Source organism: Gossypium hirsutum, chromosome A10 (assembly GCF_007990345.1).
Source record: "Gossypium hirsutum isolate 1008001.06 chromosome A10, Gossypium_hirsutum_v2.1, whole genome shotgun sequence".
NCBI classification, from domain to species: Eukaryota; Viridiplantae; Streptophyta; class Magnoliopsida; order Malvales; family Malvaceae; genus Gossypium; species Gossypium hirsutum.
The window spans coordinates 68,249,437-68,260,012 of record NC_053433.1 but is presented as its reverse complement, the minus strand read 5'-3'; the positions used below and the strand labels follow the sequence as shown (position 1 = coordinate 68,260,012).

Sequence of the window (10,576 nt, the reverse complement as noted above, 5' to 3'; positions counted from 1 at the left end):
GAATTTCCTGATGTGTTTCCTCAAAAACTTCCAGGTTTACCTCTGATTCAAGAAGTTGAGTTTGGCATTGATTTAGAATCAGGAACTACTCTGATTTCGATAGCTCCGTATAGAATGGCTCCAACCGAGTTGAAAGAATTAAAGGCTCAATTGTAGTAATTAACTATAGAGGATTTACATGATGAGCTTTTTTCCCTAGGGTGCTACGGTTCTGTTTGTGAAAAAGAAAGATGGCACGATGAGAATGTGTAATGATTATCGTCAGTTGAACAAAGTGATTATCAAGAACAAATATCCTCTGCCCAGAATTAACGATTTGTTTGATCAATTGAAAGGTGTTACTGTGTTTTCAAAAATAGATCTGAGATCAGGCTATTATCAGTGATGCTTTAGTCAATAGGGCTTTCAACTGATCGAAACTTTTCTGACATTTATCTGACCACTTGAACTTAACATCTTTCTGACTAAAGATCAAATCACAAATCCTATTGACTAAAGAATTTGTGATTTACAGTGATGCTTGGTTGAATGGATTAGGTTGTGTTTTGATGCAGGAAGGAAAAGTTATAGCCTATGCCTCGAGACAATTAAAGCCGCATGAAAAGAATTATCTGACACACGACCTCGAGTTAGCTGCAATTGTGTTCACTTTAAAAATTTGGCGTCACTATCTGTTTGGTGAGAAATGTCACGTGTTTTCAGATCATAAAAGTATGAAGTATCTGATGACTCAGTGAGATTTGAATTAGTGACAGAGAAGATGGCTAGAGTTACTAAAAGATTACGAGCTTGTTATTGATTATCATCCGCGAAAAGCAAATGTTGTTGCTGATGCTTTGAGTCAGAAATTATTATTTGCATTAGGTGCTATGAATGCTCAGTTGTGTATATCTGATGATGGTTCAGTTTTAGCTGAATTGAAAGCGAGACCTTTGTTCTTATAGCAGATTTATGATGCACAGAAAGTTGATAATGATATAATAGCAAAACGAGCTTAGTGTGATTTGAATTCTGATTCAGAATTTTGAGTTGACAATGATGATTGTTTGAGATTCCGAGACTGAATTTGTGTTTCAAGAAATTCAGAGTTGATTCATATGATTTTGAACGAAGCTCACAATAGTCGTTTATCTGTACATCCGGGTAGTACAAAAATGTATAACGATTTGAAACAGCATTATTGATGGCCTGGAATGAAAAGAGATATCTCCAACTTTACTTCGAAATGTTTGGTCTGTCAGCAAGTTAAAGCTGAACATCAGGTGCCTTTTGGTTTCTTACAGCCTATTATGATTCCCGAGTGGAAATGGAATAGAGTGACGATGGATTTTTTTTGGGTTTACCCTTATCTCCGAGAAAGAAAGATGCGATTTGGGTTGTCATTGACAGATTGACAAAATCAGCCCACTTTATATGTGGTACGATCAGACCATTCAGTTGAAAAACTAGTTGAGTTATACATTTATGATATTGTGAGATTGCATGGGGTGCCATTGTCTATTGTGTTTGATAGAGATCTGAGATTTACTTCGAGGTTTTGGAAGAAACTGCAAGATGCTTTAGGTATGAAATTGTGTTTTAGTACTGCTTTTCACCCGCAGACGGATGGTTAATCCGAGTAGATTATTTAGATACTTGAGGATATGTTGCAATGTTGCATTTTTCCGTTTGAAGGTTCGTGGGAACAATATTTGCCATTGAATGAATTCGTGTATAATAATAGTTTTCAATCGAGCATTAAAATGGCACCGTACGAAGCTTTATATGGTCGTAAATGCTGAACACCATTATACTGGTCTGAGCTTAGTGAGAATAAGATTCACGGGGTAGACTTGATAAAAGAGACAGAACAGAAAGTGAAAGTTATTCGTGAAATTTTGAAAGCAGCGTCAGATCGTCAGAAATCATATGCAGACTTGAAACGAAAAGACATTGAATTTGAAATCAGTAACAAAGTATTTTTGAAAGTATCTCCGTGGAAGAAAATACTCCGATTCGGCAGAAATGGCAAATTGAGTCCGAGACTCATTGGATTGTTTGAGATTATTGAGTGTATCAGGCCAGTTGAGTATAGATTCTTATTGCCATCCGAACTATAAAAGATCCATAATGTGTTTCAGGTATTGATGCTTTGATGGTATAGATCTGATCCCTCGCATGTGATTTCTCCGTCAGAAATAGAAATTCGATCTGATATGACATATGAGGAAGAACCGATCCGTATTTTGGCTCGCAAGGTTAAAGAATTACAAAATAAGAAAATGTTTTTAGTGAAAGTATTATGGCATAAACACGGGGTTGAAGAAGCTACGTGGGTACCCAAAGATGCTATAAAGCAACAATATCTGAATCTGTTCAACTGTAAGATTTTCAGGGACGAAAATCCTTAAAGGGGAGAATTGTAACAACCTGCTTTGGACCCTAGTCGGAACAGTGGTTTCGGGACTACAAATCTGAGTCAAAAAAATATTTTAAAATTATTTTCTGTGCTTATAATATGTGAATTAATATGTGTGGAAGTTTTGTATAAAAATTTGATCGTTTGTGTGCTTAATTTGGAAAAAAAAGACTTTAATGCGTAAAATGCAAAAGTAGCATGCTATTAGTTAAAAGTGCCTAATTGCTATGGCTTATTAAATGTGAAGTCCTTATGCTGTGAGTATACCATGAATAGTGGATATTGACAAGAATATCCATATATTATGTGATTTTAAATGTTACTAAATAAGGTTATTTAAGTAATTTTTTAATTAAATGATAGTTAAAATAAAACAAAACCAAATGCCAATCTTTATTCATCCTTTTTTACCGAAACTAAGAAAAGAAATAAGGGTTTGGAAAGCTTTCATGCATTCGGCCATTGTCAAGAACAATTTAGGTATGTGTTTTAATCCATTTTCGATAATTTTTATGTTTTTGAGATCGTTTCTTTGTGTTCTATCAAGCCCATGTCTCAAATTTAGAATTTGATGATGATTTTGAATTATGCAATTGATGCTTTTGTGAGCTTTGTGATGATAGTTGATGAAAAATGAAAGATATGTGTTAGATTACTATGTTTTCTATTAGGATTTTTGATGAATTTGAGTATTTTCGGCTAAATTGTGAAAATGAGAAATTGAGGGGCTAAAATATGAAATAAATGAAATATATGGGATTATATGAACTATATGAATATTTGGCCAAGCATGTGTATAAAGAAAATATGTGTATTTTGTGATTTTGTAAATTAATGACTAAAGTGTTAAAAATGTGAAAATATGAGGGCTAATTTGTAAAAATACCCTAAATATGTATAGTAGATTGAATTGAATGATGTTTTGAATAAAAGAGTTAAATTTGAATTTGTATAGATCAAGAACCAAAGAAAACAAAATTAGATTGAGGAAAGTTGAAATTCGTTGATTAGTATATTTCATCCGTTCGGATAAGTACGGGGTAAGTCTATATACAAATAAATATGTTGAATTGATTTAATTACGCTTATATGATATTTGAATTGTAATGGATGGTTATAGAAGCTGAATATGTTAAATCGATAATGTTTCGATAATATGATGACGTCTGAAAGCCCCGTTCGAACCATAGGAATAGTTAGGATAAATATGTCATGACATAGGATTCCGATAAGTGTTATCGTGTAAGACCACATCTGGGACATTGGCATCAATTTGAGATTTACGTGTAAGACCATGCCTGGGACATCGGCATCGTATTTAATTTCATGTAAGACCTTGTCTGGGACAGTGGCATCGATATTTGATTACATTTAAGACCACGTCTTGGACATTGGCATTGTACTAGCTTTCCGAGCTATCCGCGTATCCTATTTGATTCGAAAGGTTCAATGGGCATTCCGAGAAATACATGATTAAATGAATGAATATCCGATTTAGGTACGTTGAAATGTGTTCAACATTTGTTAATGTGAAGTAAGTCTATGTACAAGTGATGATATGTAATATAAGTACGAGAAAATATGCCATATTTGCAAATGAATTGTTAATATGTGAAATGTGTATGAACTATAAGGTTTGTGATAGTATTTGGCTATGGAGTATATGTATTTTGTAATGCTTATATTCTTAAAATGATAAGTTTATTTGTATATGGCTTACTAAGCTTTTGAAAGCTTACTTTGTGTGTGTTTGCATTGTTTTATAGATATCGAAGCTACTAGAAGCTGGGGATCGTTGAGGATTATCACCACACTATCAAACATTATTTTGGTGCCTTTGGAAAATGTATATATTGAAGTATGGCATGTATAGGCTAGAAGTCTTTGGATATGTTTTGAGATGTATATATATATATATCATGCCATGAGTTATGGCTTGATTTTGGATGCAATTAGGGTATGATTTTTGGTAAGTTTGATGTGTTCCTAAATGGCTTAATAAAATGGTATATTTTGGATTGGCTTGAAATGAGATATGAACATAAGTCTTTCGTATGAATTTGGCCTGTAGGTATGACAAAAATAGGTGGCAATTGGCCTTGCCAATGGCCTATATTATCCCACACGGTTGAGCACACGGGCGTGTGTCTTGATTGTGTCCTTCAATGTTTCTTTTAGAAGCGAGTTAGTCTCGAGCATAGCCTATACACACAGGCGTGTCTGGTGGCCGTATAAGGCACACAGCCTTGGCACATAGGCGTTTATGGCCATTTTGAAGGGTACACGGGTTAGACACACGGGCGTGTGGTCAGCCGTGTGACCCAAGTTAGTTTTGATCACAGTCAAGGAACACGAGTGTGTCTCAAGCTGTTTGGTATAGGTTAGTATGTACACCCTATTTTCACACGGTCTATGACACAGGCGTGTCTGGTAACTATGTGAGACACACGGCCTATTCACACGGGCGTGTATCCCTTGAAATGTTGAAATTTTTTTAAGTTTTTGAAATGTTTATATGTTACCGATTAAGTCCCGAATGTATGATTAAAGCTTTGTATGCTTGATTTGATTACATATGGAATGTGGATGATTGATATTGACTGGAATATGAGGACTATCTGATAAATGTTTGTTTTGAACTAAGTTATGAGTCTGGTAATGCCTCTTAACCTATTCTAGCGATGGTTACGGGTTAGGGGTGTTACACACGGCCTAGCACATGGCCTGGCACATGGGCGTATGGGGAAATTTTGAGAGTTACACAACCTGGCACATGCGCGTCTAACACGATCGTGTAAGCTTACTTTGAGAGTTACACGGGTGACGACATAGGCTGGGACATGACCGTGAGCCCCTAGTTCGAAGGCTACATAGCCTAAGACACGGAAGTATGTCTCAGCCATGTGAGGTAGATGGCCGTGTGACCCTTGCATCCAAATTTTTGTAATTTTTTCCTAGACTTCCCAAATGTTTTCAATTTAGTCCCTAATTTTTTCTAAGGTATTTCTAAGTCCTTGAAGGCTCTATTTAGGGACAGAATGTGTATGTATGATTGATATATGATATGTTTATGTTAGTGAGTGAATATTATCTCAATGTTTTCGATTGTACAGTATTGCTATGTAACCTTAATCCGATGAAGGATATGGGTTAGGGGTGTTACATTTATTGGTACCAGAGCTACGATTTAGTTGGTTCTAAAACTGAACGTAGCATGTATAGAGTCTAGAAATACATGCCATTATATAACTTGTGATAGTGTGATAACTCCTAACTCAAATTGAACTATGTTTTCATATAGATAACATGTCATCCAACCAAGCTGATTCTGATGAAGTTGATAGTAACGTGTAAGTCTCGGTTAATAGAGTAGCATCTAGAGGTAGTAGGCCTGTATCTAAGGGCCAGAGAGGAGAGACTATAGAAGCCTTCTTCCATATGACGTCTAAATACTTTATTGAGTTCATGAGAACGAACGCTGGCTCAACAACCTCCATTCGCACCCTACCCCAACCGATCCTCGTAGTTCCTCAAGGTTTGGAACCAATGCAAGTGAGTAAGCCTCTAGTTGATAAAATCTGAAAGTATGGGGCTGAAGAGTTCTGTGGTAAAACCAAAGATGATTGAAAAAGAGTTGAGTTCTAGTTAGAAAACACAATTAGAGTTCTTGATGAATTATCTTGTACACCAATTGAATGCTTGAAATGTGTTGTTTCTTTATTGAAAGACTCAGCTTATCAATGATGGGACACGTTGATCGTGGTAGTACCAAGGGATTGAGTAAACTAGGAATTCTTTCAGACAGAGTTCAGAAAGAAATATATGAGTCAAAGGTTCCTAGATAAGAAACACAGAGAGTTTTTTTAGTTGAAACAACGCAGTATGTCAATGGTTGATATGAGAGGAAATTTGTGTGACTCATGAAGCATGCCTAGGAATGTGTACCAATAGAGGTTCCTATGTGTACTCGGTTTGAAGATGGCCTAAATAAGGATATCAAGTTGTTAGTCAAAATTCTATAATTGAAAGAATTTGTGGTATTGGTTGACAGAGTGCACAAGGCTGAAGAACTCAACAAAGCAAAAAGAAAATTTGATTCAGAGACTCGTTATATGAGAAAACAACCTATGGGAAAATCATTCTCATCTCCATCGAATAAGTCAAAAGAATATCATAGTCATTCATTAGCTTTGGTGGCTTATTCTAGGAGAGACTGGAAACACAAAAATTTATATACTTTTACATACCCATTTTTACTTAAATTCATACAAATCTGGTTAAATTCTTATCGAAAAATAATTAAATTGTGTTAAAAATATAAACATGGTGAATTTAGTTAAATTTATACTTAATTTTGATTAATTTTGACTATTTTCGACAGATTCGCGCAAAGGGCGAAAATTGGCTCGGCTGACACTGCTGAAAGCACAAAACCGAGAAGCAATTTGAAGTTTTGAGGCACATTAATTTCCAACCTAAGACGATCCAGAAATGTGTATTAATTCATAATTTAATTAATTTTAATTTATTCCCCATTTAATTTTGGTTAAATAAAATATTTTTAATTAATTCTGGAGAAAGGGTCCAGTTGAACCGCACCGGTCGAACCATATTGAGTGAACAGAACCAGCTACTAAATGGGCAGCCCAGTTCCGTCCATAGGATGACCCAAATCAGCATTTTAGCTGATTAAATATGCTTGCAAAAAGGCCCTTGAAGAACTTTCAAAATGTATTCAAACCCCTCCTTTAATTGTGGCTTTATGAAACTGCCCCAAGCTTAAAATAGCAAAGTTGAAACTCTCAACTGCCCCATTTCCCTTATTGTTAAAGTGTTGATTTCTTCTCTTGCGAAAAAGGCTCTCATCAGCCATTTTGGAGCAGCAATTAAATTTTCATAAGCCACCTTGATAGCCGAGGTCAATGAAGAACGAAGAACGAAGCAACTAGTCAAGCGACGGAGAAACGCCAGATTTGCTCCTTGTTCCTTATCTCTTTAATTTTTGTTGTTGCTTTGACGAACATGTTTATGAATATTTATGCTATTGAAATGGTTATTTTAATCAATTTAGCTTGAACTCAAGTTTGTGTTGGGTTGATTATATTCTGCCTACTTGAGTTGTTAAAATCGTGTTTATGTTGTTATAGGCCTCGGTAAGATGCTTGATTAAGTAAAATCATGCCTAAGTTATTCTTGCGTTACGATTGTGAGGTAGCTAATGAATTAATTATTTAAACATATTGTAATTGTAATTAATTGACACAGTACTTAATCAGTGCATGTTTATTCTTCTAAGGTAGCTGAAAGTTGAATTAGTAATGTATCTGGCGATATTATTGCCTTGCATAACTTGCAAGATTATTGTGATTAAACTGTTTCAAGGTAGGGATGCCTTGTTACTTCACATAGTCTTTTATGTGCTTATTAGATTTAATTAATCGTTTGAATTGACATAGAGATGTGCAAGAGATTAGTTCAGTTTAATGAGTATGTATGTGCAATAACATGTTTGCTTACTAGAATCTGTTTAGTCGGTTGAGTTGACATAGGGATATGTCAAGAGATGAATGGATTTTTGTATGTAAGTTTGCTCATAAGTTAGCAAATTACCGGGTTGCAGCGAATTTATTCGTAACAGTGTAAACATGAGTTTAATAATTCTGAGTTCAAGCAATATAATTAATCCAACACAAGTATGTTACCTTGATTAAATCTTATTTGAAATCGTGTATTAGAACTCCTCTGTTTTATTTTAATTATTTATTTAGTTTTTAAATAGTTTTTGACCACCTTTTTAAAACCAAATTATTTTTACCTCACCAAAGTGTTTTACAATTAATTTCATAAATAATTCTTTTTACAGTCCATGTGGGTACGATAACTCGACATTTACTTGTCACTTTATTACTTGTTGCGATTGTGTACACTTACACATTTCCGTCGTTCCAAGTTTATGGTGCCGTTGCCGGGGACTGTTTTAAAAAAAATCATTATTTGTGAATTTGAAAGTTTTACATTTTGGTTTATTTTTCTATTTAATTTTTAACTTAATTAATTTTTCTTTGATAATTTAAGGTGTTTATAAGTATTGACCAGATTATTGACTTACTTCTTGTAGACGCTGAGATAGAAAATACATTTTGACAGCGAAGAAGACAAACGAACCAGAGAAGGATTGAAGGAATGAATTTCGAGAATCTGAATCAAGGAAACGGAGCAAACCTTGCACAAAATCCTCTCCTTATTGCTGACGATAGGGATAGAGCCTTAAGGCAATATACTGTGCCAGTATTTAATGATCTTAATCTGGGCATTAGAAGACCTGAAATCGAGGCACAACAATTCGAGCTAAAGCTAGTCATGTTCCAGATGCTTTAGATGGTGGGCCAATTCAGTGGAATGCCTACTGAAGATCCTTATCTTCACCTAAGACTATTTATGGAGGTGAGCGACTCTTTCAAATTAGCTGGAGTTCCTGAAGATGCATTACGATTGAAGATGTTCTCGAACTCACTAAGGGACAGAGCTTGAGCCTGGTTGAATTCATTGCCGCCAAACTCAATTTCTACATGGCAAGATTTAGCCGAAAGATTCCTCATGAAGTATTTCCCGCCAAGCAAGAACACTAAGTTGAGGAACGAGATCATTGCCTTCCAACAAATGGATGGTGAGTCCCTGTATGAGGCATTAGAACGATACAAAGAACTATTACAGAAATGCCCTCACCATGGAATCCCATATTGCATCCAACTTGAGACATTTTGTAATGGTCTCAATGCTCACACGAGGATGGTAATGCACGCTTCTACTAATGGTGCTCTCCTTTCTAAGTCATATAATGAGGCTTATGAAATCATCAAGAGGATCTCCAGTAACAATTACCAATGGCCAACCAATCAAGCCGCATTAGGAATAAGGCTTGCTGGAAGACATGAAGTGGACGCTCTCACTTCACTTGCATCTCAGGTATCTTAAATCTTTTCAATCCTTAAGAATCTTACCACTAATGGGTCTAACAGTGTTTATTGTGGGGAAGGATATTTGTTAGAAGAATGTCCATCGAACCCTGAATCGATATATTACATGGGTAACTAGAACCAAAATCGAGGAAGGCAAAGACTGCAATCCAACTTCTATAACCCATCGTGGCAAAACCACTTGAATTTTTCCTGGAGTAACCAAGGGGCTAGAACCAGTAACAACTACGCTCAACCTAGACCAACTCAGCCACTTGGTTTTTCCCAACAAGCTCAGAAACTAGCTCAGGTTGAATCATCTAATAGCTTAGAGAATTTATTAAAGGCATACATGGTGAAAAACGATGTCACTCTAAGGAATTTGGAGAATCAAGTGGGCCAACTTGATACTGAACTCAGGAACCGACCACAAGGTGTTGTACCTAGTGATACGGAGAATCTAAGAAAAATAGGGAAGGAACATTGCAAAGCGTTAACATTGAGGAGCAGAAAGACAGTGCAGCCCAACACTATCGAAGCTAAAAAAGAGCTAGCTGATGCTTTAGTCTCAGAGGAAGTTCAACCGAGTGTTGAAATTCTAGTTTCACAAGAACCATAATTTGCAAAAGCCGACAAGGTAATTTTAGAACTAGCTAATTCTGATCAACTAACAACTTCGTTAGATGCAGAATTGTCACAGAAAACGAATCAACCAGTTCCAATAAAGAAACCACTACCACCCTACCCTCAAAGACTTCAGAAGTAGAAACAGGAAATTCAATTCAAAAAATTCCTAGATGTACTCAAGCAACTTCACATCAACATCCCATTGGTTGAAGCACTTGAACAAATGCTAAACTACGTCAAGTTCATGAAGGCTATCCTGTCCAAAAATTGAAGACTTGGAGAATTTGAGATGGTAGCTCTGACGAAGGAATGCAGCGCATATCTTCAAGACAAACTACCCACAAAGCTGAAGGATCCTGGATGTTTTACCATACCTTGCAACATTGGAGCAACATATTGTGGTAAGGCACTATGTGACTTGGGTGAAACTATAAACTTGATCACTATGTCAATATTTAGAAAGTTGGGGATAGGGGAAGTTAGACCTACAACGGTTACACTTCAACTAGCAGATCGATCCTTAACACATCCAGAAGGAAAAATCGAGGATGTATTGGTATGTGTAGATAAATTTATCTTTCCTGCTGATTTTGTT

At 35.8% G+C, this 10,576-nt stretch overlaps 1 non-coding gene across 1 annotated transcript; it reads right to left on the bottom strand.

Moving 5' to 3' along the window:
- Positions 1 to 9,025: 9,025 nt before the first annotated feature.
- On the bottom strand, positions 9,026 to 9,132 carry LOC121209122 (small nucleolar RNA R71). Its single transcript, XR_005904239.1, has one exon. It is a non-coding gene; the product is annotated as a small nucleolar RNA R71 (small nucleolar RNA).
- Positions 9,133 to 10,576: the final 1,444 nt, after the last annotated feature.